At 47.6% G+C, this 26,693-nt stretch overlaps 1 protein-coding gene across 4 annotated transcripts in view; it reads right to left on the bottom strand.

Annotated features, from left to right (window-relative positions):
* The window catches only part of LIN54 (lin-54 DREAM MuvB core complex component), a 620,706-nt gene that overhangs the window by 528,309 nt on the left and 65,704 nt on the right, over positions 1 to 26,693 (bottom strand). The gene's annotated exons all lie outside the window — the stretch shown is intronic.

Below are 26,693 nucleotides of genomic sequence, written 5' to 3'. Positions count from 1 at the left end.
CGATGCTGTCTGCCTATTATGGATTCAGGAAGCACATGATCTTCTCAAAAGGAAAACCTTACAAAATGAGTTGAAATACTTTTTGGCTAAGAGAGCGAGGACGTTTGCCAAAGGAAGAGATGGATTATTGAGTTATAAATTCCCAAGCATTGGTATGTATTTCACCTGATCATCAGCTTAAAGGAAGATAATCTATTCACCAGGACCGATCTGGTTTCTCTTCAGGAGATCATATCCATAGTCACCCCAGGAGGCCTACTGATCAACTTGAAGGATGCCTCCTTGTATGTCACCACTTACCTAAAGCATCAGAAGTTTGAGGTTCCCTTGCTCCCCCTCCCCCGGTTCCTGTCCTTCACCTTTGGATTTAGATCAACCTCATGAGTTTTCACAATGGCCATGTCTCTAATGATGGGCCCCGTGTTTGTGAGGAAGGATGATGATGCCTTCATTTCTAGACAAAATGATGGTAAGTACGGACTCTCTTTCCCTTGCCTCAGGCTCACATAAGAAGGGTGAACAGGGTTCTCCATACCTTTGGTTGAAATATGAATCAAAAAGTCAAACATAGTGTAGTATTCCAGACTCCACACACCTGCTCGTGACAGCGTGAATGTCAAAGTTCTATTGAGTGTCGGTTCAGGCAGTCAAAGCACTTGAGAGTCCGAGGCTGGCGGTGCTTGGGCGCTCAGCAGCTCGGGTGGTTTTTCTCTACAATAAATGATTACATTCATGAACCTGGTTATGTCGGTGTCCTTACCACATAATTTGTGGCTGCGACTTATACAGAAACCTCTCCACTATAGAAATAACACGTACCTGAATGAACATCTGCAGCTTTCTTCAGCCGGATAATCATATGATTTCTGCTGATGGTTATCTTGCCCTGCTGACCTGTTCATCATGCAAGTCGCATGGTGTCAGAAGGAGAGACCTGAAGACTTCTGGCATTGATGTTGTATCCGCAGACGTACGGAGCAATTTTTGCCCTCATGCTAATCCTCAACTTATCGGAAGCTGAATACAGTTTGGAGGCGTGTGGGAGGAGTGGCGCACATCGCACCAGTTGACTGTTGGGGGGCAGTCAAAGGCTGAAGGAGGTCAAGCATAATTGGAAAGCTAGGTATTATTTTCAAGGATTGAGTTGTTTGGTTGGCCTGCTGACTGCACATCAACTACTGGAGGTGGTAGTAATGGATATTGGAGTGTTACGATCAGCTGCGAAAGCCATGTTTGAGTCAGGCAAGTGAAATGGAGACAGTAGTTCTACGCGTTGTGAATTAGTGAATAAAGCAGCATTCATATCACTACCGAGCGTGGGTGCAGGCTTCTAGTTGTGTAAATTGCCTTTGCATCGCTCGTTCTGCACATGTTAATTGCTGGCTGTTCACAGTGAGTTTATTTAAATGTATTCACCCACAGGAAGATGCTTTCAGCCTCTTCATTTTCCTTGCCTTTGGTTACGCCCTGGGGTTACTTCAGCAAATCTTGCAGAAACACTGCTTCAGGCTCCCAGGACATTTTACTTTGCACTTCCAGTTGTAAGGTGCATGAGTGTCCCTTACAGCAATGGAGGCCATTTTCGCGTCAGGAAATTTAAGCCAGGATGCGCTGTGAAGCTAGGATGCACTATGACAGTTTAATGATAATTGGAGAAAGGTGCAAGAAATTTGTGAAAGAGCTGACCAGGCAACAACTGGAAAATTAGGCACACTGATGTGCATACCTTTGAATACTTCCATAATCTTTAAATACTTGCAAAATAAAGAACTGTAGGATGTGGACACCTTCACACAGGTTATTAGCCTAGTTATGTTCTCTACTCTAGTACAACAGTAGGACAAGTAGCACATGGTGAGGTGCACACTCCACACATGGTAGGAACCTTATCCAATAATCATCTCTCTAGTCTAAATTATACCATTGTTTGGGTCTGGTTGACTTTTACTGTTGGTCTTCATCATGCAATCAGCGTCACCACCATTTTTGGACACTCCAAGGAAACTACCAATTCCATGGAGGCAGTGGTTTGACGCCTTTGAAACATACTTGCGGGCCACTGGTGCAACAAGGTTCAGACCAGAACGGAAAAAGACTGATTTGCTTCATTCCTTAGGTTTCAAAGGCAGGTCCACATTTAAAAATCTGCTGACTAAGTAATAGGTAAGGATGAGGAACGAGATGAATATCAGGATGCTGTGAAAAAACAGGGTACTAGATTTGATGTCCCTCCTAGCTTGGTGGTTTCCACATACAAGTGTTTGAAGAGATCACAAAAAAACAATGAGAATGTGGATACATAAATCTCTTTATTACGAAAACTTGTGGCTAAATGTCAGTTTGAGAATTTGAACGATGGACTCATTAGGGACCAGTTTGTCGGTTTATGTACTGCTAGAACCATACGCCAAAATATTCTGTCATTAGGTAATCCTTCACTAATAAAAAGCATCAGAATAGCTAAAAGCATTGAAACCTTGTTTAAAACAGTCAAGGAGATTGATGACAAATAATGAACAGTTAATTCAAGTTCAGTGTAAGGATGAAAGATCTACAGGAAAGAAGAATCATAAGGCTAATAGTGCTAATCAGTCTAATTCTTTCTTTAACCAGTCTAACACACGTTTCAGGTGTGGTTATCAATTTAATTAAAAAAAGAGAAGAAACCATGTCTAGTCATAGAAAAGTCTTGCAGATTATACAACAAATCAGGGCCTTTTGAGAATGTGTGCCAAAGTGCAAAACATACTAAAGTTAAAGTAACTGCAGTGTCTGAAGACAAGGGCGGTGATGCTGAAGATTTTGAGTCTGAAATGCAAGATATGGTCCTAGTGGTTGGTCAAAGTGAAGTGAAAAGTGGGGATCCATTCGATTGTGTAGATCCCGAAGTAGATATTTTGGTTGCAGGCAAAGAGTTGCATTTGCTGGTTGCCTCAGGTGCACAGATCACTATGATCACCAAAGAGTTGAGTTCATCCATACAACATTAGGGGAGGGAGGTTGAAATCACTGCTATCTCCTGACCGTTCACCAGTATACTATGAGGGATGAAAACCAATTTTGTTAGGATATTTTGAAGACATATTGAGTTTCAAAGGGAGGCGGTATCCACAGAAAAATGTATGTACTAGTTAAAGGTCTAAATATTCTTGGGTTGCTCCATCAAGGTTTGTTTAGCATGGTTTTGATGCCTGATACCAAACAGGTACAAAAAAGGGTGGTGATGGATGGAGCATCTGAACCAATCAAACACTCGCACCCAGTCAACAGATCTGGGTTTAATCCATCATCGTTCTTTAGCCCACTCTGCCACCCCAGTTCAGACATGGCCATTTGCAAATCAGTCTGACCCTGTGCCTCATGGGAACAGTCCAGCCCGAACTGCCAAGCCATGCCTTCCCTGGACCGGAATCAAGCTTCCTAGGACCGGTTTCTGGCATTTCAGCTGTCTTCAGCCAGGCTTGCTTGAATCCAGTGGCAAAGTGAGCAAGGGACTCGCGTCTGAGCATACCCTGCCAACTTATGGCGAACGAAGCGGTACAAAAGGGGGTGGTGATGGACGGAGCATCTGAACCAATCAAACACTCACACTCAGTCAGTGGTCCCTTGCTCACTTTGCCACTGGATTCAAGCAAGCCTGGCTGAAGAAATATGGGTCAACTTTCAGCCCCTTCCTAAGACCTATAAGATGCTGGCTTCAGTTGCTGGAGCTAAATTTTTTGTCAAATTAAATTTAGCTTCAGCATACCACCAGGATTGAGTTAGATCCAGAATCCTGCTATGTCACGGATTTTGTTTCACCATGGGGTACTTTTCAATACTGTCATATGCCATTTGGTCTTGCTTCTGCGGCTTCGGGGTTCCAGAGGGTCATTGTAACACTTCTCAAGGGGATAAAAAAATGTAGCCATCTTTCAGGGTGATATTTCCCCATGATCGCCGGACACATGATGACACACTGAAACAAGTTCTCACAGTATTCCTTCAACAGAGAGTTGTGTTGAAAAGAGAAAATGTGAATTTTTAAATGAAAATGTTGAGTAATTAGTCCATGTGATCTCTAGCTATGGCATTAGTCCGAAACCAGGATTGGTCAGTGCCATAATGCATGCACCACCATCCATGGACAAAGGTGGGTTAAATCCTTTAGTTGGATTGTGTGAGTTTTACTCACGCTTCTTTCAAGACTTTGCATCCAAGGTTAGACCAATGTCAAATTTAATAAGGAAAGATGGTGAATTGTGTTGGAATGCGAAGTGTGTGGCTGCTTTTCAGTGAATTAAGTCCCAAATAACGAATGTTAAGACACTTGAACCATATGGCCCTATGTTAAAGTGTGTCCTGACGATCGATGCTAGCAATGCAGGCTTGGGAGCAGTGCTGACTCAAAGACCTGGAAAAGTGGAACACACTCTTGAATTTGCCTTCAGGGTGCTTTGTGAACCAGAACAACAGTATTCAGTTATCAAAAAAGAAGTGCTGGCGGGCCATAAAATAGTTTTGCACTTATTTGTGGGGAACCGATTTGTATTTCGACTGGTCACACGCCTTTAGTGTTCATTCTGGAGGGAAACAATGGTAAGAACAACACACCCAGAATTGCTAGGTACTCTGCCAGGTTATTGCAATTCCAGTTTGATATCAAACACATCCCGGGAGGAGAAAAATGTTGGAGCAGACTATCTCTTGTTTCCACACCAGGATGAATGTACTTGAACAGGAAGTCTTTGATCTTGACATAGGTTTAAATGACTGAGGATGAAAGTTGTATGGTAGCTGCAGTTCTGAATCAGAATGGAAGTCAGCTACCATTGATGATGTAGTGCTGGGTGTGATTTCCAAATACATTAAGGAAGGGTAGCCCAAGGAGAAAATGCTTGAACATGGAATGCAACTGTTTAGTAAGGTTGCTGAAGAGCTATTTTTGGAAGATAGGTTAGTTAGGATACTTGATCGCGCCAGTCAGTCTCAGACCATTGTCACTGAAACGTGCACATGAAGGGCACTTTCACTAAGTGCAGGATGCTTTTGGCATTCTGGTGGCTACAAATGGACAAAGAAGTTGACGTATTGGTCAAAGATTGTGTTGTGTGCTCAACAAGTGACAAAGCGTTGAAAACGTCCAACCCCCAATTAGCTTCGATTGAGTTTCTGGCCGGACCATGGTTAAAAGTTGGAATTGATTTGGTGGGCACATTTAATTCTCTTCCCAGTCATTCATAATATGTATGCTCTGGTTCTCATCAATTACTACTCTAAATGGCCAGAAATAAGATTTGTTGGGGAACTGGATTTGAAAACAGTGATTAAGTTCTTAAAAGATGTGTGCCTAGGGTGACGGCTAATGGGCACTTATCGGGTGAAATACCATTAGCAAGAGGGACGCTCCAGGGCTGCCCGCTATTGCCACTCTTGTTTGCACTTGTGCTGGAACCGCTGGCTACATTGATTAGGAAGGCTCCATTGTTGAAAGGAATTAGATGGCAAGAGGGATGGGAAGATCGTATCTCCCTGTACGCAGATGATATACTGGTGTACCTCACGGAACCAGAACACTCTATAACAGTGCTCCTTGACATCTGTGATGCTTTCGGGAGGGTTTCAGGGTATACCATAATTGGTCCAAATCGACACTCTACATCCTGAGGGGTCTTCCACCACAATTGCCAGTAAATTGCCAGTTAGTGATGGCTGATATTTCCTTTAAATACCTGGGACTTCATATTACCCATGATGAAGCAGAATTCAATCTCAAGAATCTGGCGCCACCCCTGGAGCGCTTGAGGAGAGATGTGATCCACTGGGCATCTTTGCCCCTTACACTCCTCTGCAAAGTGGCACTGTACAAGATGATGGCCCTACCCCGGTTTCTCTACGCCCTAGATAACATACCTTTTTCGGTCCCACCCCGATACTTCAAACAAATAGCTGCACAGGTATCAACACTTCTCTGGGGACACCGGCCTGCTCGTATAGCTAAGACGAAGCTACATAAAAGCTGGTACGACGGCAGAATAGCGCTCCCGCTATGCAACTGTATTACTGGGCGGCACACCTCAAGGTTGTTAACCAGTGGATACATGCGCCCCAAAATGACCCAGCATATAAGGCAGATAGAGCGCAGTTGGGCGACCATAACATACTAGCGGTCCTCTATAATAAAGGTTTAACGCGGAAACTGACAGGCCCCACGCGACACACGGCTGCATTATGGCACACAGCACACACACGATTGGGTTGGAGAGGGGTCATAACCAAACTCACCCCACTTTGGGACACAAAAAAATTGGGACAACTACGAAACAGCAAAGGATTTACACAGTGGGACAACATAGGGATCTCCACAGTGGAAGATTTATGGGACAGGGGCACAGTGATATCTTTTACCCAACTTCAGCAACAATATGAACTGGGCCCAACCGAGACCTATCGATATGTGCAGATTAGGCACGCGTTATTAGCTGTGATCCTGCCAGATACCGAAGTCTTTAGGCCTCCCCACTAGAAGACCGAATACTGACCGATTACATGCAAAAGAAAGCCACATCTCTCACCTATCGAAAGTTGATCAATAATCTACCGGACCCGACGACCTCTTTACGGGGCAAATGGGTGGCAGACTTGGGGGACATTGAAGACTAAGAATGGTAGGAAGCCCTGGCATCGCCCAGGGAGGTGGGAATCCCCGCGTGTCTCCGACTTATACAACTTAAAATCCTACATCGAATCTACTACACCAGACTTTTCAGGCACAAAATACACAGGGCACAAGACCCATATTGCCTTAGGAGGTGTGGAGAGGAGGGGTCATTCATACATACCATATGGGAATGTGCAGCGTTGGCAGACTATTGGCGGCAGGGTAATGCGAACAATATCCCAAGTCATGGAAGTGTTCCTGATGCCAGAACCGCGTAGATGCCTACTTAACATATGGGAACCTAACGATCTCCCCCGTCATGGTCAAATGTGGGTCACACTGGGGCCAATGGTGGCGAAACGGAACATCGCACAGAAATGGGGCGCGTCGGAGTTGCCCTCGCTGACAACATGGTGTAGAGATATGGATCTGACTATGGTGGCAGAGCGCACAGTATATGCCAATCGAGGTAACCCCCGTAAATGGACCAAACTTTGGACAGCCTGGAATACATACTGCGGGGATTTATGTGACCCATTGCCGGAATCTGATGGAGATAGTTCAGATGAAGATTAATAGGGTGGGAGGTCGGCAAAGGATAGCATCAATGATAGGATTGTCATGTCTTTGCATACTGTATGGCTGGTTTGAACTGGACATGGCTGTGGACTCACATATGCTGATTTCAATATATGATTCTCTGTGTATTGTCATCATTGCCAATTTGTTGATAATGTTAATAAAAAAATGTGAAGAAAAAAAAATGATGTGTGCCTGAGGGAAGGTTTCCCAGAGTTCGTAGATTTTGGACAATGGGATATAATTTGTTTTTTCAGATGTAAGAGAGTTTCTCAAAACAAGCAGCATAAGGCACCTCAGAAGATCACTATCACCCTCAGACAAATGATCTTATTGAGCACTTCAATTGTGTGTTGGGAGAGGGTGTGCGATGGGCTTTGCACAACAGTTATGTTGTGAGCACTGCAATTCAAACCACATTGTGGTTCTATAGGACCACACCCAGTCCTCCACCAGTACTTCTCCATTTGAGTTGCTCAGGAGTAGGAAACCTGCAACTGACTTTAGACATGCATGGATGTCAAGATGCTTGAGGCAGAAGGTTGCTTTTGAAAGTATGGATGCACTTGTAGGAAAGAATGTTAATTATGCCCAACATAAACAGAAGGTCTATTATGACGCGAAGAAAAGGGTTTCTAACAAACCCGTTGTGGAGATTATGTGTGAATAAAGAAATGCTCCCATGTCAGAAAAGGTGATACTAAATGCTCTAAATTAGTAATTGGCAGTGCTGTTTGTGTGGAGGGTTGTCATCGGTGGAACCGTTCAAAGTTGTACAAGTTTACCTCCAACAGGGTAGTCTGTATACTAATTCTGAGCAAAGAAATACTGATAAAAAAGACTCCTGAACTGAAAAACAGTGTGCAGGATGGTTTTCAACTTGTTCAAAATGAATCTAAGCCTGAGCGGAGGAGTGCACAGCAACATAGAATTCCGTTCAGGTATAGACAAACTTTAAAAACCTGTATAAGATATACATATCCATAAAAATTATAGAAGAATATAAGTTAGGAACAATTTCCTGTTTTTATATGATCTCTTAAGACCCTGTTTGACAGTAATTCATATGGGTTATTCTTTGGGCTTTTGTCTCTGTCAATCCAAACTTCTGTTGGAGAGCTATGTTAATATGTTCATTTCCCTCTATTCTGCACATATAGGGTGGCTTTCTTAATTTGTGTTTTATTATATTTATTATATTCCTGTATGTATAGCATGGTAAAGCTTTATTTAAAATGTTGTGTGAGTAAGAAAAGAACCAATGCTATATTTCAGACTCCACACCGGCTCTTGACACTGAGTTTGCAGTAAAAGTTCTATAAAGTGCCGGTTGAGGCAGTTAAGTGTTCGAGGCTGGTGATGCTTCTGCGCCCAGAAGCTCAAGGTGGTTTCTCACTACAATAAATTATTACTTTCATGAACCTGGCTTTGTGAGGGTTCATTACCACACCTAGTGCTTTCCGGGGGTGCTAGGTGGCTCTCAAGCAAGATGGCCGCACTGATGTGAGGCTCCGGCAGCTCGGCTCATTGATCCGTTAATTAATCCTGCCCAGATGTACATCAGCGTTCAGAAACTTCTGCCGAATGGTGACTGAAGCAATTGGCAACCTCAATGTGAATTTGGGGTGTGAGGACCGAATCCTGCCGCTACTGTGGGTGCATTAAGCTGCCGCCGCCTCTGCCAAATCCGCCTGGAGCCGGCGCTCGGCATGTGGGACAGCGCGAGGCAGCGGCGCCAACGTGGTGCGCGGGCCCCTCTGAGGCCTGACTTCGGAAGCTAATCGGACACGCGAGGTGAGTGGATACTGCGCTGCCTCTACTGGCTCTCGCAGATGTATATGGCGGTAACCCATTGAGGAAAAAGATCGGCCTGTCTCCTTTGCCCCCAGCATACTGCAGCGCGAATACTCAACCCCAGGGTGTCTGCGGGATGCCTGTGCCCCGGGGAGGCACTCGCCGGACAGTGAGCCCGGGGGCCCAGATAGACTTACCGGAGCTCCCGCTGCAAAGGTGTTTTAGGCAAAAACGAGAGAATGAGGGCGCGCAGCGGTATTCCAGCTAATCGCCATGAGCTGAGGTGATACATCTTCGCGCCCAATTCACCAGTGCTACTATGGACTGAGGCCTGGCGCTGCTCCCAAAGATGGGCGGCGGACTTGTGAGCTGTGTGGTTCTGGTGGTGCAGCCCTCTGCAGGCGACACCAACTTAATACGGCGGGGCTTGTGACTGGCCGGACCCCTAAAACAGCTGTTAAGCCCTGTAGCGCTTGTGCGGGGAGTGTTACCTACGTGAAGGGCAGGAGTGGGAACCCCGCACAGCTCATCCTCCAAGTAACGGCAAACCTCAGAGCTGGAAGGTGAACACTTAATCATACACACAGAGGACCCTGGTATCGCAGCAGCTATAGGTTTGGTGCCATTCAACAACAACTCGCTGAGGCGCTGGGTGCTACGCGCTCCGGAATCCCAGAGCAACGAGACTGACAGAATTTACTGGCTCACAGTGCCTGACTGGGCCGGATTGGTCATGTAACCATATTGTTCTTTACACAGAGTTGTGCGCCCATACCGCTTGGGCGTGGGGTGTGGCCTCCTCGGGGGAGATAGGTAGAAGGTGCAAATAATCTGTTCAAGAGCGCAGACCGGCTAAAGAAACATTACTGCAAATGTCGAAACCCACATTAATATTGAGTGCAGAGAGAAGCTGTAACACCGCATCCAGGGACCCTCATGGGGAAGCCGGACGCAAGGCAGCCGTGGCTGACCTTTGACAATAAGAAAGTGTCCGACTGCATCAGGAAGAGAAGACTGCGGCGGGAGTGGAAGCCGGGTGCGGCTCCACGCCAGACTCTCTTAACATGCCAGGCGAGGATATGAAAACTATCCTTTAGGAGGTCTGACAAGGCATTGCTGCAACAGCTGATAAAATGGATGCCATGACAACACGAATGGATGCCATAGTACATAAACCGGACGGTCACAAGGAGCGCATCAAAGAGGCTGAACGCCCCATCTCTGACACAGAGGACGCAACCACCCAGATGCAAAAGAGTGTGGCGCAGATGGCACCTATTGAAAATAATAGCAGCCAAGAACGAAGACGTCTAAGCACGCAGCAGGCATAATAATATACGCATCCTTGGGGTCCCGAAATGTACCAATACCGGAAAAATGGAAGAGTACGTTGAGAGAATGCTGCTGGCAACCATTGGCACGGACTCGTTTTCATCACAATTCATCGTTGTGATGCTGGCATGTTTGGGATGCTTCAGTGGGAGGGGTTCATTCTTCAAGAAATCAACATAGGCATTGGACAGAAATCTTATTGCACTCTTGGTATGGCAATTGCTATACGGTAACAGGGTTATTCACCACGAACCACATTGACTTATGGCTGACTCAACTTCACCTGAGAAATTGCAGATTCCTACCTGGAATGTCAAAGGGATGGGAGATCCACGTAAGCGCCATCAGATACTGGCATATTTGGACAGGCACCAGATCCACATTGCTATGCTACAGGAAACACATAAACCCCAGGCACAGCAATAACTTTGCACATAGATAGGCAGAACATAGGATATTCTCTTCCTATTCCTCTTATGCCAGGGGGACAGCCATACTAATAAAGAAATGCACTCCTTTTGCATTAGCAGGCGCCTCTTGGGATTCACATGGGAGGTACTTTCTGGCTTGGGGAGGCTGGGATCAGATTCAGTCACATTAGCATGCTGCTACGTACCCAATGTGGATACCCCTGAGTTCTACGCATCACTTTGAGGTAAGATTGTTGAAATAGGTTCCACGCATATAACATGGAGGGGGGGGGGGTTTAATTCACGTATAACTCAGCAGCTGATAGGTCGAACCCAGCCCCTCATCATTAAACTAAGACACGGGAGGTCCTCCATGACATAATAGAAGCCAACCTACTCCTTGCCGCCTGGAGACATATACCCTCACAGACAGGAAAGTACACACTTCACTGCGCAGGCCGCACCCTGGCAAGGTTAGATTACTCGCCCTCATCACGTGGACTGGGACCTGCCATATCCAATGTCACACATCTAGCACGAGCGTACGCTGATCACGCTCCAGTTAGGCTCACATTACTTTCACCGGACTATGGTTCTCCCCGCAATCCATGGAAACTGCATCCATCTGCTTTACTTGATATGGTTTTTCAAACTGAATTGGGGGACGAAATCCCCAAAAAATTCCACAGAAACAAGGGCACAGTGGATAGTGTAGAGACAATTTGGGAAGCTTTTAAAGTTACCCTCCGGGGCTTTTGTATATCGAAAAGCTCGGGAGTGCTTAAAGACAAATAATACACTACGAAAACTAGAATTGGAACTCAAAACACTCGAGGCACAGCTTTTGTTGCGACTTGATAGCAGCACACTAGAAACATTCCGAGAGAACCTCACAGAGTACATGGAAACTGCTAAACGCGAGGCACGATTCAGGGTTAAATATTGGGTGGCACGCTGTTACGGAGAGGGGGAACGCCTCGGCAAAGTACTGGCAGAAACCATTCGAAAGCAACGCTTCTCCAACTATGTACTGGAATTGACTGGGCCGCGGGAAACACTATTGTGACATCGCAGATATACTTAATGCCTTCACTGAGCACTATTCTTCGCTATAAACGTCCAGCAGAAAGGATTACTTAGATCTAGAGGAATATCTGGGGGATGTGGCACTAGGGTGGTTCGGGGAAACACACAGAAAATGTTTGTGCACTCCCTTTGCGTTGGATGAGGTGAGAGGCAATAATGCACATGCCATCTGGTAAAGCCGATGGTATACCCATTGAATTCTACAAAATATATATATATATAGATCAAACGGCGCCTATCCTGCGCGAGGTATATGAGGATTCATTGGAATCAGGAAAACTCCCATGATCCATAAGGGAGGCACTCATTATTTCACTTCTCAAGCCGGGGAAGTCACCTCTCCTTTGCGACCCGTATAGACCACGATCTCTCCTCAACTGCGACACCAAAATACTGGCCATGATTATAGCTAATCGGCTTAGCCTATTGATGTAAAAGCGGATTCTTCCTGATCAATCTGGTATTGTGCCTGGGAGGGCTACTTCCCGCAATTTGCGAAAACTGTTCACAATACTCAATAAGGTAGTACCTGAGTTGCCCCTCGCAGCGGTCTTTCTGGATTCCAACAAGGCATTTGATACAGTTGAATGGGACTACATCTTCGGAGTAATGCATCGTATGGGTTTCTTTCCATTATTCCACTCCTGGATCAAGCTCTTGTATTAATTGCTGACTGCCAAAGTTCTCATAAACGGGCATATCTGTACTCCTGAGGCACAGCCGGGAGCTCTGTTTGAAATTGTGTCATTTTAAAAAATATTGTGTGTGAATTGATTTTAAAAATTTACACGTTCTTTCCCTCACCTGCCAGGCTGGTTGGGGCACTCATCCTGTTACTAATTACCCGTGCAGCCGATCTGAACGCTGCCACGGGGTAGGAAATTGCAAGCACCGCCATCAGCGAGCGAGCCTGCTCACAGGCCGCGCCCACTTCTCCAGGCCACGCCCCCTTTGATTATATAAAGCAAGCCTGCCCACAGGCCACGCCCACTTCTCCAGGCCACGCCCCCTTTGATTATATAAAGCGCCGACGCCCAGCCCTTCCCAGAATCTGTACTCCTGAGGCACAGCCGGGAGCTCTGTTTGAAATTGTGTCATTTTTAAAAATATTGTGTGTGAATTGATTTTAAAAATTTACGCTTCTTTCCCTCACCTGCCAGGCTGGTTGGGGCACTCATCCTGTTACTAATTACCCGTGCAGCCGATCTGAACGCTGCCACGGGGTAGGAAATTGCAAGCACCGCCATCAGCGAGCGAGCCTGCTCACAGGCCACGCCCACTTCTCCAGGCCATGCCCCCTTTGATTATATAAAGCGAGCCTGCCTACGGGCCACGCCCACTTCTCCAGGCCACGCCCCCTTTGATTATATAAAGCGCCGACGCCCAGCCCTTCCCAGAATCTGTACTCCTGAGGCACAGCCGGGAGCTCTGTTTGAAATTGTGTCATTTTTAAAAATATTGTGTGTGAATTGATTTTAAAAATGTACGCTTCTTTCCCTCACCTGCCAGGCTGGTTGGGGTACTCATCCTGTTACTAATTACCCGTGCAGCCGATCTGAACGCTGCCACGGGGTAGGAAATTGCAAGCACCGCCATCAGCGAGCGAGCCTGCTCACAGGCCACGACCACTTCTCCAGGCCACGCCCCCTTTGATTATATAAAGCGAGCCTGCCCACAGGCCACGCCCACTTCTCCAGGCCACGCCTCCTTTGATTATATAAAGCGCCGACGCCCAGCCCTTCCCAGAATCTGTACTCCTGAGGCACAGCCGGGAGCTCTGTTTGAAATTGTGTCATTTTTAAAAATATTGTGTGTGAATTGATTTTAAAAATGTACACGTTCTTTCCCTCACCTGCCAGGCTGGTTGGGGCACTCATCCTGTTACTAATTACCCCTGCAGCCGATCTGAACGCTGCCACGGGGTAGGAAATTGCAAGCACCGCCATCAGCGAGCGAGCCTGTTCACAGGCCACGCCCACTTCTCCAGGCCACACCTCCCTACGTCCTTTTCTCTGGATAAAACTATGTGTAACACCCGGACGCGCAGCGGACAGGCGCAGCGGGCGCGCCGTCAGCGCGCCGAAGGCGCGCCAAAGGCAAGCCCGTCTGGGCCCGTCCGGGGCCAGCCGGCCCCAGGCCCAGGAACTCTGCCGGATCCACTGCAGAAACGTGTGGTGTATACAAGTGACATGCTTCGAGCCCTTCGCAAGGAAAAAAAGCAGGACTGTCACTACGTCCACGCTGAAGGTAAACCCTTCGCCAACTGTGTACGATGTAACCCAGCCGAACAAGGCTTGGGAAAGCCGGGGCTACAGATTGGCCTCCTTAACTGCCGCTCCCTCCCTAAGCATGCGCACGAAATCAACTTGTTGATACAGGATCATGGCCTGGACGCGCTGTTTCTCACAGAAACTTGGCTCTCTGCTAGCAGGGACTTGGATATTGTCATTGCCCTTCCCCCAGGCTACCTCATTCAAACTTTACATAGACCTAAAGGGAGAGGAGGGGGGCTGGCAATTATCCACAGAGAACATCTTGCCTGTAGGACTAGCAACGCCAACATTGCAGACTGCGAAAGCTGCCATTTCGCCCTTCAAATCTCCCCGACACACTCCATCTCAGGACTGTTGATTTATCGCCCTCCGGGGACAACAGGGAATTTCCTCAACGCCCTCATTGACATGGTATCCCAATCAGCCTCCTCTGCCTCGAACTTCCTCCTCGTGGGCGATCTCAACCCTCACCTTAACGACCCCACCGATCCCTTAGCTTTGGATCTCCTGCAGGACCTTAGGTCATTTAACATCCGACTTGTCAACAACGAACCCACCCACGACAAAGGACACCTTCTGGACCCCGTCCTGACCAATATTGGGGATATCACCTCAGATCCCCCCATCCCCTTCCGTGGTCAGACCACTTTCTTGTTCCCTTCTCCTGTGCCTTGCCACAGCACTCCCCAACCCCCCAAAATCCGGGTGACGGACCGACGTTGGCACAAGCTTGAACCGGCAGAGTGGGCCAGCTTACTCTCAGATTCGACACCTGCCCTCTCCATGGATCCGGTCACGGCCGACGAACAATTCAATTCCTGGCTCACATCTTCACTAGACCAACTCCTCCCGAAAACCACCACTCTAAACACATAAAAAGAGTGGCTCCCGCTCCCTGGTATACTCCGGCGCTCAAATCTCTGAGACAGGAATGCAAGAGATCAGAACGCTTTTGGAGGAAGGACAAATCTAACAAAAATAAGGAAGCCTATCATACCGCCTCACAAATTTACAAAACCGCCCTCCGCAAAACCAAAAGTCTATTCTTCCAAGAGAGAATAGAACACTCTGCTAGCTTCAGTAAAGAATCCTTTACCATTTTAAAAGAACTCCTCAAAGTCCCTGACTCGGGACCGAGAGACCCACCAGACCCCAAAGCGGATGAGGAAAAGTGCCACAAGCTGGCTAATTTCTTCAAGGAGAAAATCCAAAAAATCCTCGACTCTATTCCACCTACTAGTTCGAGCGAGGAGAGAGAAGCCAGCAACTCTCCTACCCTCCCATGCATCACTTCCTGGGGACAGTGACAGTAGAAGAAGTCGAAGATACGCTGCAAGTTATTAAAAGCGGATCTCCCAGGGACCCTGCCCCTTTACGTATTCTCAAAAAGGTAGCACCCTCGATCGCCCCTTCTCTCACTTACCTCATCAACGCCTCCCTTCAACAAGGAGTCGTCCCCCCTAGCTGGAAGGCGGCAGTCGTCAAGGCACTTCTAAAAAAAAACCCTCCCTTGACCCTGTCGACCTGGCAAATTATAGACCAATCTCCCTCCTCCCGGGAACCAGCAAGATCGCGGAAAAAATGGTGAACAGAAAGCTGTCACAATTTTTGGAGAACAACGACCGTCTAAAAAACTCGCAGACGGGTTTCCGCCCCGGGCAGGGCACCGACATTACCCTTCTCATGGCGGTGGAGGAGGCCAGAGCACTCTTAGACGAAGGAGGATCAGTGGCAGTGATCCTCCTCGACCTCAGTGCGGCCTTCGACACCGTCAACCATCAGCTCCTCATCCAACGACTCATGAGCGTCGGTGTGGAAGGAACTGCTCTGTCCTGGATATCGTCCTTTTTGAGTCAACGCTCCTTTCAAATCTGGGAGAACAACACCTGCTCCTCCGACACTCCCCTCCAATGTGGCGTGCCTCAGGGCTCCTCCCTGAGCCCCACATTATTTAACATCTACATGTCCCCATTGGAGGAGGTTGTTATCCCGTTCGGAGTGAGCATCGTCAGCTATGCCGACGACACTCAGTTAGTGGTGTCCCTTTCTCATCCGAAACAACAACCTGCGGACCTTTACAACTGTCTGACGCAGATACAAGGATGGATGAATAGATCGTCTCTGAAACTCAACGGCTCAAAGACTGACATTCTCCTCCTTGGCCAGAAGGGACCCACTTCACTTCGTAACATCTGGCCACCCTGTTTAGGCCCGATCCCAGATCCGAAACCAGAGGTAAAAAGCCTGGGTGTCTGGCTCGATAAGGAATTATCTTTTGCAACAGAGGCAAAAAAGGTAGCTGGTACGTGTTTTGGACCGCTCAGGTCAATTCAAAAGATCCTGCCCCTACTCCCCCACAACTTTCAAAAACTGCTGATCCAAGGACTGATTCTTTCTAGGCTCTACTTTAGTAATTCCATCTACTTAGGGGCCCCAGAGGCAACCCTGAATAAACTACAAAGGGTCCAAAATGCAGCTGCCCGGATCCTTACTAACACCCCGGCCAGAGCCTCAGCCAAACCAGCGCTGAAGTGTCTCCATTGGCTTCCGGTTAGAGAAAGTGTGATGTTCAAGGCCCTCTGCCTAGCACACAGACTGCTCCAAAACAATGGTCCCCCAAGCCTAAAAAAATTTATCAAACCATATAAAGCCCCTAGATCCCTCCGCTCCGACCAGGAACACCTCATTGTCACCCCCAGAATTAAGAAGGCCCGAACAGGAGGAAGACGTTTCTCGGTTCACACCGCACGTCTCTGGAACGCCTTACCGCACTACCTGAGAACCGAATCCAACTACCTACGGTTCAGGAAGCAATTGAAAACCCACCTCTTCCCTTAAACTGTCTTTCCCCTTCCCTTGCTGACTCCTAGTTGTACTGATTTGAGCGCTGGGATACTTACGGGTGACTACGCGCTCTATAAAATTAAATAATAATAATAATAATAATAATATTCCATGCTTTTTAAATCACATGGGGCATAAAACATGGGTGCCCTTTATCCCCCCCCCTTCTCTTCGCCCTGGCGGTCGAACCTCTGGCATCCAAGTTGAGACAACATCACCGAGATAAGGCACTCCTTTGCAATATGCGCCAGATTCTGGTGTCTATTTATGCGGATGACATTACCTTATATATTAGGAACTCACAACAAAATCTGAACCTGGTTCTCAGGGAGTTTATAGTGTTCGGGAAGCTGTCTGGAGTCCATATTAACTGGGGGAAATCTCAAATCTTCCCTCTGGAAGAGACAACAACTCAACTTCCCCCAGATTTTCTGCTGGAATAGTGTGACTCTGACTTGCGTTAATTAGGCATTCGCATTGCCAGGGATAGGGAGGAGCTGATGCGTGTTAACTATGGCACTGCGCTGGATTGCATCACTGGCTTTGTAACTCGTTGAATCTCCTTGCCACTCACACTGGCAGGCAGAGCATCTTTAATTAAGATGGTAATACTTCCTCAACTGTTGTACCTTTTTCTGAGTACTCCGTATCACCTGGGAGGGTACTTCTTCAAAACACTCCGGTCCAAAATGATCCGGTTGGTGTGGGGAGGCAAACAGCTGCGCTTACAATGGAGCATACCTACTAGACCGTACTCTCAGGGAGGATTTGACATCTCCAATTTCGAGCTATATTACATGAGTACACAAGCTCATTATGCCTACTACTGGATCCACCCCCGCGGTATATGCCACAGGTAGCGGTAGAACACTGGCTAGCTGACCCTATACCTATTGATGGTATGATTTGCGCTGCACCCAGTCCCAGGGATAGAAATCCGACCACAGTTACATATACAATAAACGTCTGGAATTGCATATGCACCATGCTGCAAAGTCCCATGCTCTATTCACCGCTGCTTCCATTAACTTATCATCCCAGCATGCCCCTTCTACACGAAATAGTGTTCCACAAGTTTAAGGAACAGACCCAACATCACCACATGAGGGGGATCTTTTTTCATAATGGACGCTTTTCAACGGCCGAACAGACATTTCATGGACTTCAGCCATCTCCCTTAGAGATCTTCTTATATATACGACTTCGGCAGGGTATCTGCTCAATCACTCCAGAGTTCCCCCAGGAACCCCCTGCTCTTGCTCTCTTACAGTTGATGTTAAATGCCACTTCTCCGGGGCAATTAGTTTCCACCATATACCAAACACTACACACACAAAGCGGGGAGCCTCCGAGCCAGTCACGAGCACATTGGAATTCAGAACTGGGCTATGAACTGTCGGATGATCATTGGGAATATACTGCTGCTCCCAGACTGAGCAGATTTCTGCCAGCAGCAGACTTTGCATAACACATTTTAAATGTCTTCACCGGCTGTATTATACCCCAGTTAAGATGCAAAAATACAAACTAAAGGACTCAGATAGTTGAGATAGGTGCAAAGCCCCAGGGGCTGATTTTCTCCACCTAGCTTGGGACTGTCCAGAGGTACATGAATACTGGAATCAAGTATTCGATGCCATAGCATTGATGACGACACAGAATATTGAGCGCACCCCCCTCTTAGCCCTATTGGGTTATACCAAGCTAATCCCCGCCGTACACGCAGATATATTGTTATTGCACTCCTGATGGCTAAGAGACGTGTCGCCTGCCGATGGGGTAGAGGAAGAGCATCTAAATTCAAGAAGTGGCTTAATGACCTGGTTTTCTGTCAGGAGCAATTATCTATTTATGCAGAACTACTCCCACGCACTTCACAGCCCAGACACATTTGGGGACCCCTTACAAGCTATCTCATCACACACCCACGAGAAGTCCCAGCCAATGCCCTTGTAACGAGCACGCCTTAAAGCTGTCCCACTACAGTAAGGTGGCTGAGCTTCAGAGATGAGAGTCCAGTACTGCCTGAGGCCCATCCCACTTTCCACTGCATACTTCATACATCCCTCAAGTACCCTCATCCCAAGATATACCTGTGTAAAGTCAGCGTCCTTACCCGTCGGGAATGGTGGAGCCCGACCCATACTGATTTGTCATTTCCGGCTTCTCCACAGAATTTCGAGTGGGAGCACGGAAACGAGACTGCCAGAGAGATCGAGGAAAACGGGCCCTTTAAGTGGGCGTCGACGTACGCGGGGGAAGCCCCGGCCCTCCGTGACGTCACTGAGACCACATTGGTCAAAACGGAGGAAGTCTTGTATGCCGGGTGTGGAAACACCGCGAGGAGGAAGGCGGAACCTGAAGAGACGGAGAACCGGAGTTCAACAGAAGACGGGACCAGAAGAAACGAAGCGGGAGACTGCAAAGGAGCCGAAGGAGAAGCCGATCCACGAGGCGAGCCAGGAGGCCAACGACCCTGCGGACCGCTATGCCACACTCCCGAGGGAGGAGTGTGGCTGACACAGGTACGGCGGCGTTTGGCGGCTTGGGTAGGCAAGCGTAACGCTAGTGCTTAGAGCGCCACTGTGTGTTCCGCTCCCGCTGCATCTAACCCTTTAGTCCTACCTTTCCTCCCCCATCCTACCCTCCTTTACCTTCTATCCCAACACCTCCTACACTGAGCACGGCAATTGTTAGATAGATACACCGGGTGTATACCTAACACTCCCTGGGCCCCCTGGTGCAACCCCATTGGAGGACTGTGTCCTAACGGCCTTCCGCCTTGTTGGTCTTCTTTCTTTCATGTGGCGAGACCCCCGGTGCCCGAAGTGAGGAACCATCTTCCTGGGAAGGAACCTGTAGACGAGCAGCGCCACGGACCCCAGTACCTTCGCGCGGGAGAGACTAACATTCAGGACACGAAAGACGTTTGTCACCAAACCCTTAAGAGCTATTAAAATAAAACCCTCGTTAAATCCTACAGTTGGTGTCACGGTCGTCCCTTCACCCACGTCCACAACCTGGTAAATACATGGTTAGTGGTATGGAATGAGTCATTGGCAGTGAGCCTACATTGGTATAGGAGATAAAATATTAAGTCAATAGAGGTACAAAGTGTTGCAAGCGTATAACTTTACATATTGTGTCATATTAACTGAAAATCAGAAAGGTGGCTTTTTTGTATGTGTACAGTGCCTACTCTCAAATGCCTTTATTATTGATGTAATGTTCTACAGAAAATCAATAAAACAAATTTAATTTTTAAAAAACACCTACTGCATGCCATCACAGGGAGATCATCTGGGATCGGTTGATAACTCTGTGGTGGAGTGCATATCTTCCACCTGCAAAGTCTGTGAAGCCCAGCTCCCCTGATGGTCTCGAGACTAGAAAGGGGCTGCAGTCTTTCAGTGAATGCTTTCACATGGGAAACATAGCAGCCTGCATCTTTAAGTGGCTCTGGCCAGGTTCCATCGCAACCTGTAACAGAGTATATTTTGGAGAATTAGAACCTGGTATCTCACAGCTACAATCTACTCACTGCTGCGGTTTCTTCCTTGACAGTTATTATCTAGTGTGGTGGCTGATGAGAGAACAACACTTTCTAGGGAGTAACGCTTTGGCCTCCGATTTCACTGGTGATAACAGACGACTGTATCAAGGGATAAGGTGCCACACTCATGCCTGCCTCATTCCAGGATCTGTGGTCAGTTCAGGAGACAAGGTCATCCTCCAATTTTAGGGCGCAGATGGTGGTCTGAAGCAGGGTGCAGTACTTTTCAGCCGATTCAGGGCAGAGGAACTTATTTTTCATAGGATATAAAGTAAAAAAAGCTTACATAAACATGCAAGGAACCTCTATGGGGAGACCTGGGTCAGGGATCCGATCAAGAGAGGAGAGGCCCTGGAGAGACGAGCGGTCCCGAGGTGCTGTGAGCCGAGCCTCCACTGGAACTGCCCAGAGACTAGACCGCAGGTACTGGGCTGCCGGGAGAGAGGATAGGGATCCCTTGGACCTGTTGCACGCGTTCAGCGGGCCAGGAGAGCGTGGCCTTTGCAGCGGGCGGAGAAGGGGTCTCACTCCGGACAACAGTGTCAGGTTAGAGGGGTGGACACCAAATCAGCAGGCCTGAGCCATAAGATATGGGCATAGAAGGCCATACTTGAGAAGTAGCACACCCTCATGAGTGAGAAAGGCCATGCAGGCCAGAAATACACAGGGTGGTCGTGAGCTCAGAGATCCTTGGAGGTAGCGCAGGGGAGAAGTAGTAGCCGGGGGTCGAGAGAAGAAGACAGAGGCGCTCTCCCCCACCTCTCCCCCCGGGGGGGTGCAACGTCAATCGCCAGTGGTGAGGAGGGACACACAGCTGGACACCTGGGGGCAAAGGGGGAAAAGGACTAGATAACTTGAGAAAGGTCGGCAGGGGCCCGGGAGTCAGACCCTAACCCCCAGAGAGGCACCACAAGGCAACAAATGTGCGACATATGATCTGGCTGCCGCATCGGGGAGAGACACTGCCTCAGTTTGGGGCAGTGCTGTAGTGGACCGGAGAGGAATCCAGTGATCCTCACCAACCAAAGGGCCCTGCATGAAGAGAAGCCCAACACGGCCCAGAGGTCAGTAGGAATGTCAGCAGGAGACAAACAAACCGGGGAGCTACCCGGGGACATGCCAGTCCCCTCCGGAGAAGGAGTCCTTGTCGGCAGGGAGGGCCCCTTCATACAAAACCCTGGAGGAGACTCCCTTAGGTTAGACAAATGGAACTGGATAATCGCGGTAGGCAAGGAACAAGAGTACCCAGGAGGTGGAAACAAGACATTACCACTTGCTGCCTCCCTCCGGACAGAGGGATCAGAGGGAAAGCGTTACCCAGTGGAAGGGGCCGGCGGCCAGAGACCTAAAAATACAGAAGTACAGGAAAGGCTAGAGATGGTCAGCAACAAAGTTCAAAGCAAAGCCCTGGGACCCCTTCACTTACAGATAGTATCATGGACAAGGACAAAGACCCTAAAATACCCAGGCAAGGAAAGATGGATCGATACACTAGAGTGGTTTACCCCACCTCCCGAAACAGCCACATCGCCGCTTCCAGACACAGCAACATTGCTACAGGCAATTCAATCATCAAGGTCTGCATTGGAAGACAGGATTGGAGAAGAAAGCTCAGAAGTCACACTACTCCGTCAAGACTTGCGGAACCTCTCTGACAGAGTGACAGAATCCGAATCTCGGTTTACAGAAGCAGTAGAAATGATAAAAGAGCTCCAGAAAGGGGTTTCTGAATTACAGGCTACAGGAAAAGAGGTCCTACTTCCTGGATCAGTTGGTCATAAGGATCCTTGCTACCTGCCAGCGCTCTGAGACCTTCGGGTGATTTATGCGCGATACAAATGAAATAAAATGGAAATGGAAATATTGACGATGAGGAAAATAGGGCACGTAGAAACAACCTACGCTTCGTGGGCTTTCGAGAAGGGGTGGAGGGGACGAATGACCCGGACTTCCTGACCACTTGGCTACAGAGCATTGTCTCACCAGACAAGTTCTTCTCCTGCTTGGTGTTTGAAAGGGCTCATCAAGCATTAAACGCCAAGCCGCCACCAGGCGCACCCCCCAGGCCCATCACAGCGAGATTCCTCAAATTTATAGACAGAGACATGATATTAAGGGAAGCAGGACGTCTGGGCGAGATCAGAAACAACAACTAAGATCATAATCGTCCCAGATTCCAGCTGAGAAGTACAGCGCCAGACATGAGCCTTCAACTCAGTAAAGGCGAAGCTTACGACCATCCATATTCAATATATGCTCATGTTACCAGCAAAACTCTAAGTAAATTTTATGGGAAAGACACATTTCTTCCAGACTCCAGAAGAAGCGTTGGCTTGGGTGGAGGAAAGGCCAGCCCTGAGAGGGTCAGGTAGAACACCAGCAGAAAATGAGATGACTTGCAAAATGGATACCAGGCCCAAGGAACTGCCGACCAAAGGGAATAAGGCAGAACAACTGAGGAGTTGTTTGACAGAGGGAACCCCATACACTCTACGAGGGACCGAAAGACACAGACAATGCACTATGGATACAAGAGAGTCAGCCAATGAAAATATACTAAAAACCACGAATAAGGACAGCCCAAGAGATTTGCATACAGAATCAGAGCCGAGAACTGTCTTCGGGAGATGAGGACCAGCATCCACTGGCCATTGAAATAGCAGACATGGAAAAAGACATGGAAACAGAAATGTATCCTACACAAGGCAAAGTAACTGACACAGTATGAAGAAACAGTTGAACTGACAACGCTCCAGCCGGAAGGAGTGATAGCCACACAAGAGGCTCCCCAGTCATCACCTAGCTCTGGACTGAGGCATATAACCACAGCGAAAATGAAGGTGACAGGTCACGAGTGGGCCTGGGAAACATCTTTTCTTTGTATAATTTGGTTTTATGCTATGGGAGTTTGAACTCGTGGTGTAATTGTTAATTGTTAATGGGGGGTGGGCGACAGACCTCTCCTCCTCTTACACACGAACAAGAATATGGTATTGAGACTGAATGTTGAGAAGGTTGAGGGGTGGGGTGCGGGGTTGGTTAGGCATAGAAAGGGGTTGTTATATATACACAGCAGTTAAGGTTCATTTCCTTTGCGCTTGGTCAGACAGTGGGTCAACTCAAGGATCCCAGAGGAGAGTAGGAACAAGGGTACACATTGATCCCTTGCATTACCACACAACAAAAAACACATGGCAGCCTCCATAGATGAATACCCCCTCACCGTGCTGTCGTGGAATATAAACGGGCTCGGAGATAGGAATAAACAGGGACTGGTCTCCCGATAAATCAAACGCAGGCACCCAATCATAGTATTACTTCAGGCGACTCATCCACAGGGTAACAGATGTGAATTTTTAGGTAGAGGAGCCTATGTAGTGTTGGCCCATGTGGGATACACGTCAGGATCTAGGGGTAAGCAATATTGATTTAAAAATCACCCCTGTTCTAAATATTGCGTAAATGGACTAACACACTGGGCACATACGTCGGAGTTTCAGGCACATGGGGAAGACGAGAAATGACTATAGTTAGTGTGAATGCCCTACCACAAATACAGGCACACACATTAACCAAAGTAACAGAGATCCTACTGGAATCCCTGACCTCCCTCCATCTTAAAAGAGGTGACTTTAATGCTGTGATAATAACACCCATGGACCATACGAGAGGCCTTGACCAACAAACAGAGGCCATCCCATTGGTGTGATTTACAGACACAATGGGCCTGATCAATGTGTGGAGAAGGAAGAAAGTAAGGGCCAAACAATACTCGTATTACTCTGGGGCACAGCGAGTTTATTCCAGACTAGACTAGATCTTCATCCTGGGAGGGGAGCCAGGAGAGATTGGAAAGTCCAGATACCTTGCTAGGGGGTTATCAAAACACTTGCCACTGTAGAACAAGTGGGACGTAGTGGAGACTTAGAGCATGGGACATGCAAAAAAAGATCATCATCAAGGGTATTAGGACAGACACAACTTTTTTTTCAAAGCGAACGAGGGCTCAGTAGCATCTGGGGCTGTCCTGTGGGAGGCCTATAAAACGGTATTGAATGATAAAGCCTAGAACTGGCTTGCATGGGATAAAAGGAAGGAAAATGAGGAGTGGGCAAAATAAGAGAGGCAAATAATAGAGCTGGAAGGAAATTATGTCTGACACAGAGTTACACAAATACACTGACAGTTAATACTGAAACAAGAATACAAAGACCTGGAGACGGAAGCATCCAAAAGTCAGGTCTTAGCTACCCTACGCAGTCCATATGGAGTAGGAGATAAAGCTAGGAAATTACTAGCATGGCTTAGTAGAAAGGAAATGGAAACTAGATGGGTGAGAGCCATTGAGTATTTACAGGGAGAAATAAACACGGACGATGATCAAATAGCAGGGGTCTTTGCGGTATTCTACAGGAAGTTTTACGAGGCTCAACCCATTAGAACTGCACCCGAAATTGAGGACTACCTGAGCACAATATATATCCTGATATTAGATAAGACCGATAGTCTGGACCTAGAGGGGGACCTGTCTATTAATTAAGTGAAGGAAGCTGTTGCTAAATTATGACCTGCGAAGAGCCCTGGACCAAATAGCCTACCAGACGAATTCTATAAGTGATGCACAGGCCTGGCGACTCCACATTTGCTGAATCTCTTTCAGGATGCATATAAGGAGGGCATTCCTCCCGCTAGACTTACAGCTAGCCACAATCATACCAATGCACAAAGAAGGTATCCCAAAAGAAAGATGCAAATCCTATTGCCCAATCTCCCTCCTCAATATAGAGATGAAGCTACTGGCGACCATTCTGTCCACAAGACTACGACGGGTTATAACAACATTTGTCCACTGTGATGTGTGATCAATCAGGATCTATGCCCAGCCGAGCGACTAGATGGAACCTCCGTAGAACCCATAACTGCATGATGGCAGCCAGGGAAAGAGACGCACAACATATATTTTTGTCCCTAGACGCAGAGAAAGTGTTTGACACTGTGCATTGGCCCTTTCTAGAGGCCTCTCTGACTAAGTTTGGGCTGGGACCAAAATTTGGGAAATGGGTGGCACTACTATATAATTCCCCAAAGGGGAACGGTGCGAGTAAAATGACGATATTCCTAAGACTTCCCCACTGCACGGGGGACAAGGCAGGGATGCCCCCTATCCCCGCTACTATTCGCCTTGACTGTGGAGATACTGTCCTGCCTGATTAGACCGTGTTCGGAGATACAAGGGTTTAGAGTGACACCGGAAGATACCATAGAAGAAAAAATCTTCCTATTTGCGGATGATATTCTTTTATACGTCACATGCCCAGACACCACGATTCCCACACTCTTCCGGACAATAGACATATATGGAAAACATGCAGGATATAAGGATAATTGCCACAAATCAGAGAGATATAGCCCACGCCCAAAGACAGAATGGCCACTGCTCCCAAGAGACTTACAGGTAGCTACCACGTGGTTCAAGTATTTAGGCGTCTTTCTCGCCACTGAAAGCATCATATGTCAGCAACATATGTCGCCAACTTAACATTCAACGAATACTGGGGAAACAGCCTTTACAACAAGGTTTTTCCCTCGTGTCTTTACCACGCCTTTTTTGAGCACACATTTTTTACCTCTAATATGCATTTACAACGCATGCCAATACCACGCATTTAAGGTAAGTTGGGGGGGGGGGGGGGGGTCTCCCCACACAAATACATTGTTTTTATATCTAAAAACAATGTGTTGTATTGTCATGCGTTGTAAATGCATATTCGCTGTAAAAACATGCGTGCAAACAATTGCATGACAAAGGCTCATAATGTATTTACATGCCTTCTACCGTCGTACTACCGTTCAAAATGAAAACCCTAACACAATTCCTGTATGTTTAACAAAACACCTACCATCCCCTCTCAGGCACGATATTTAGGGGGATAGATGCCGAATTGAGTTTGTTTCTGTGGCTAAGGAAACACCCACGGATTGCACTGCGAACACTGCAGCGTAATCAATATAACAGAGGACTGGCACTGCCACTGCCCGATGTGGAAGCCTACTACTGAGATGAGCATCTCACTCCCATTAATGATTGGATACATGAAGCAGGCGATCACCCGACATATAGGCTGGAACGAGAAACGACGACCCCACGCACATTCCTTCATTATCTATACGGGGAAAGGGAA

Source organism: Lissotriton vulgaris, chromosome 3_1 (assembly GCF_964263255.1).
Source record: "Lissotriton vulgaris chromosome 3_1, aLisVul1.2, whole genome shotgun sequence".
NCBI classification, from domain to species: Eukaryota; Metazoa; Chordata; class Amphibia; order Caudata; family Salamandridae; genus Lissotriton; species Lissotriton vulgaris.
This window is presented reverse-complemented; position numbering and strand designations above follow the sequence as displayed.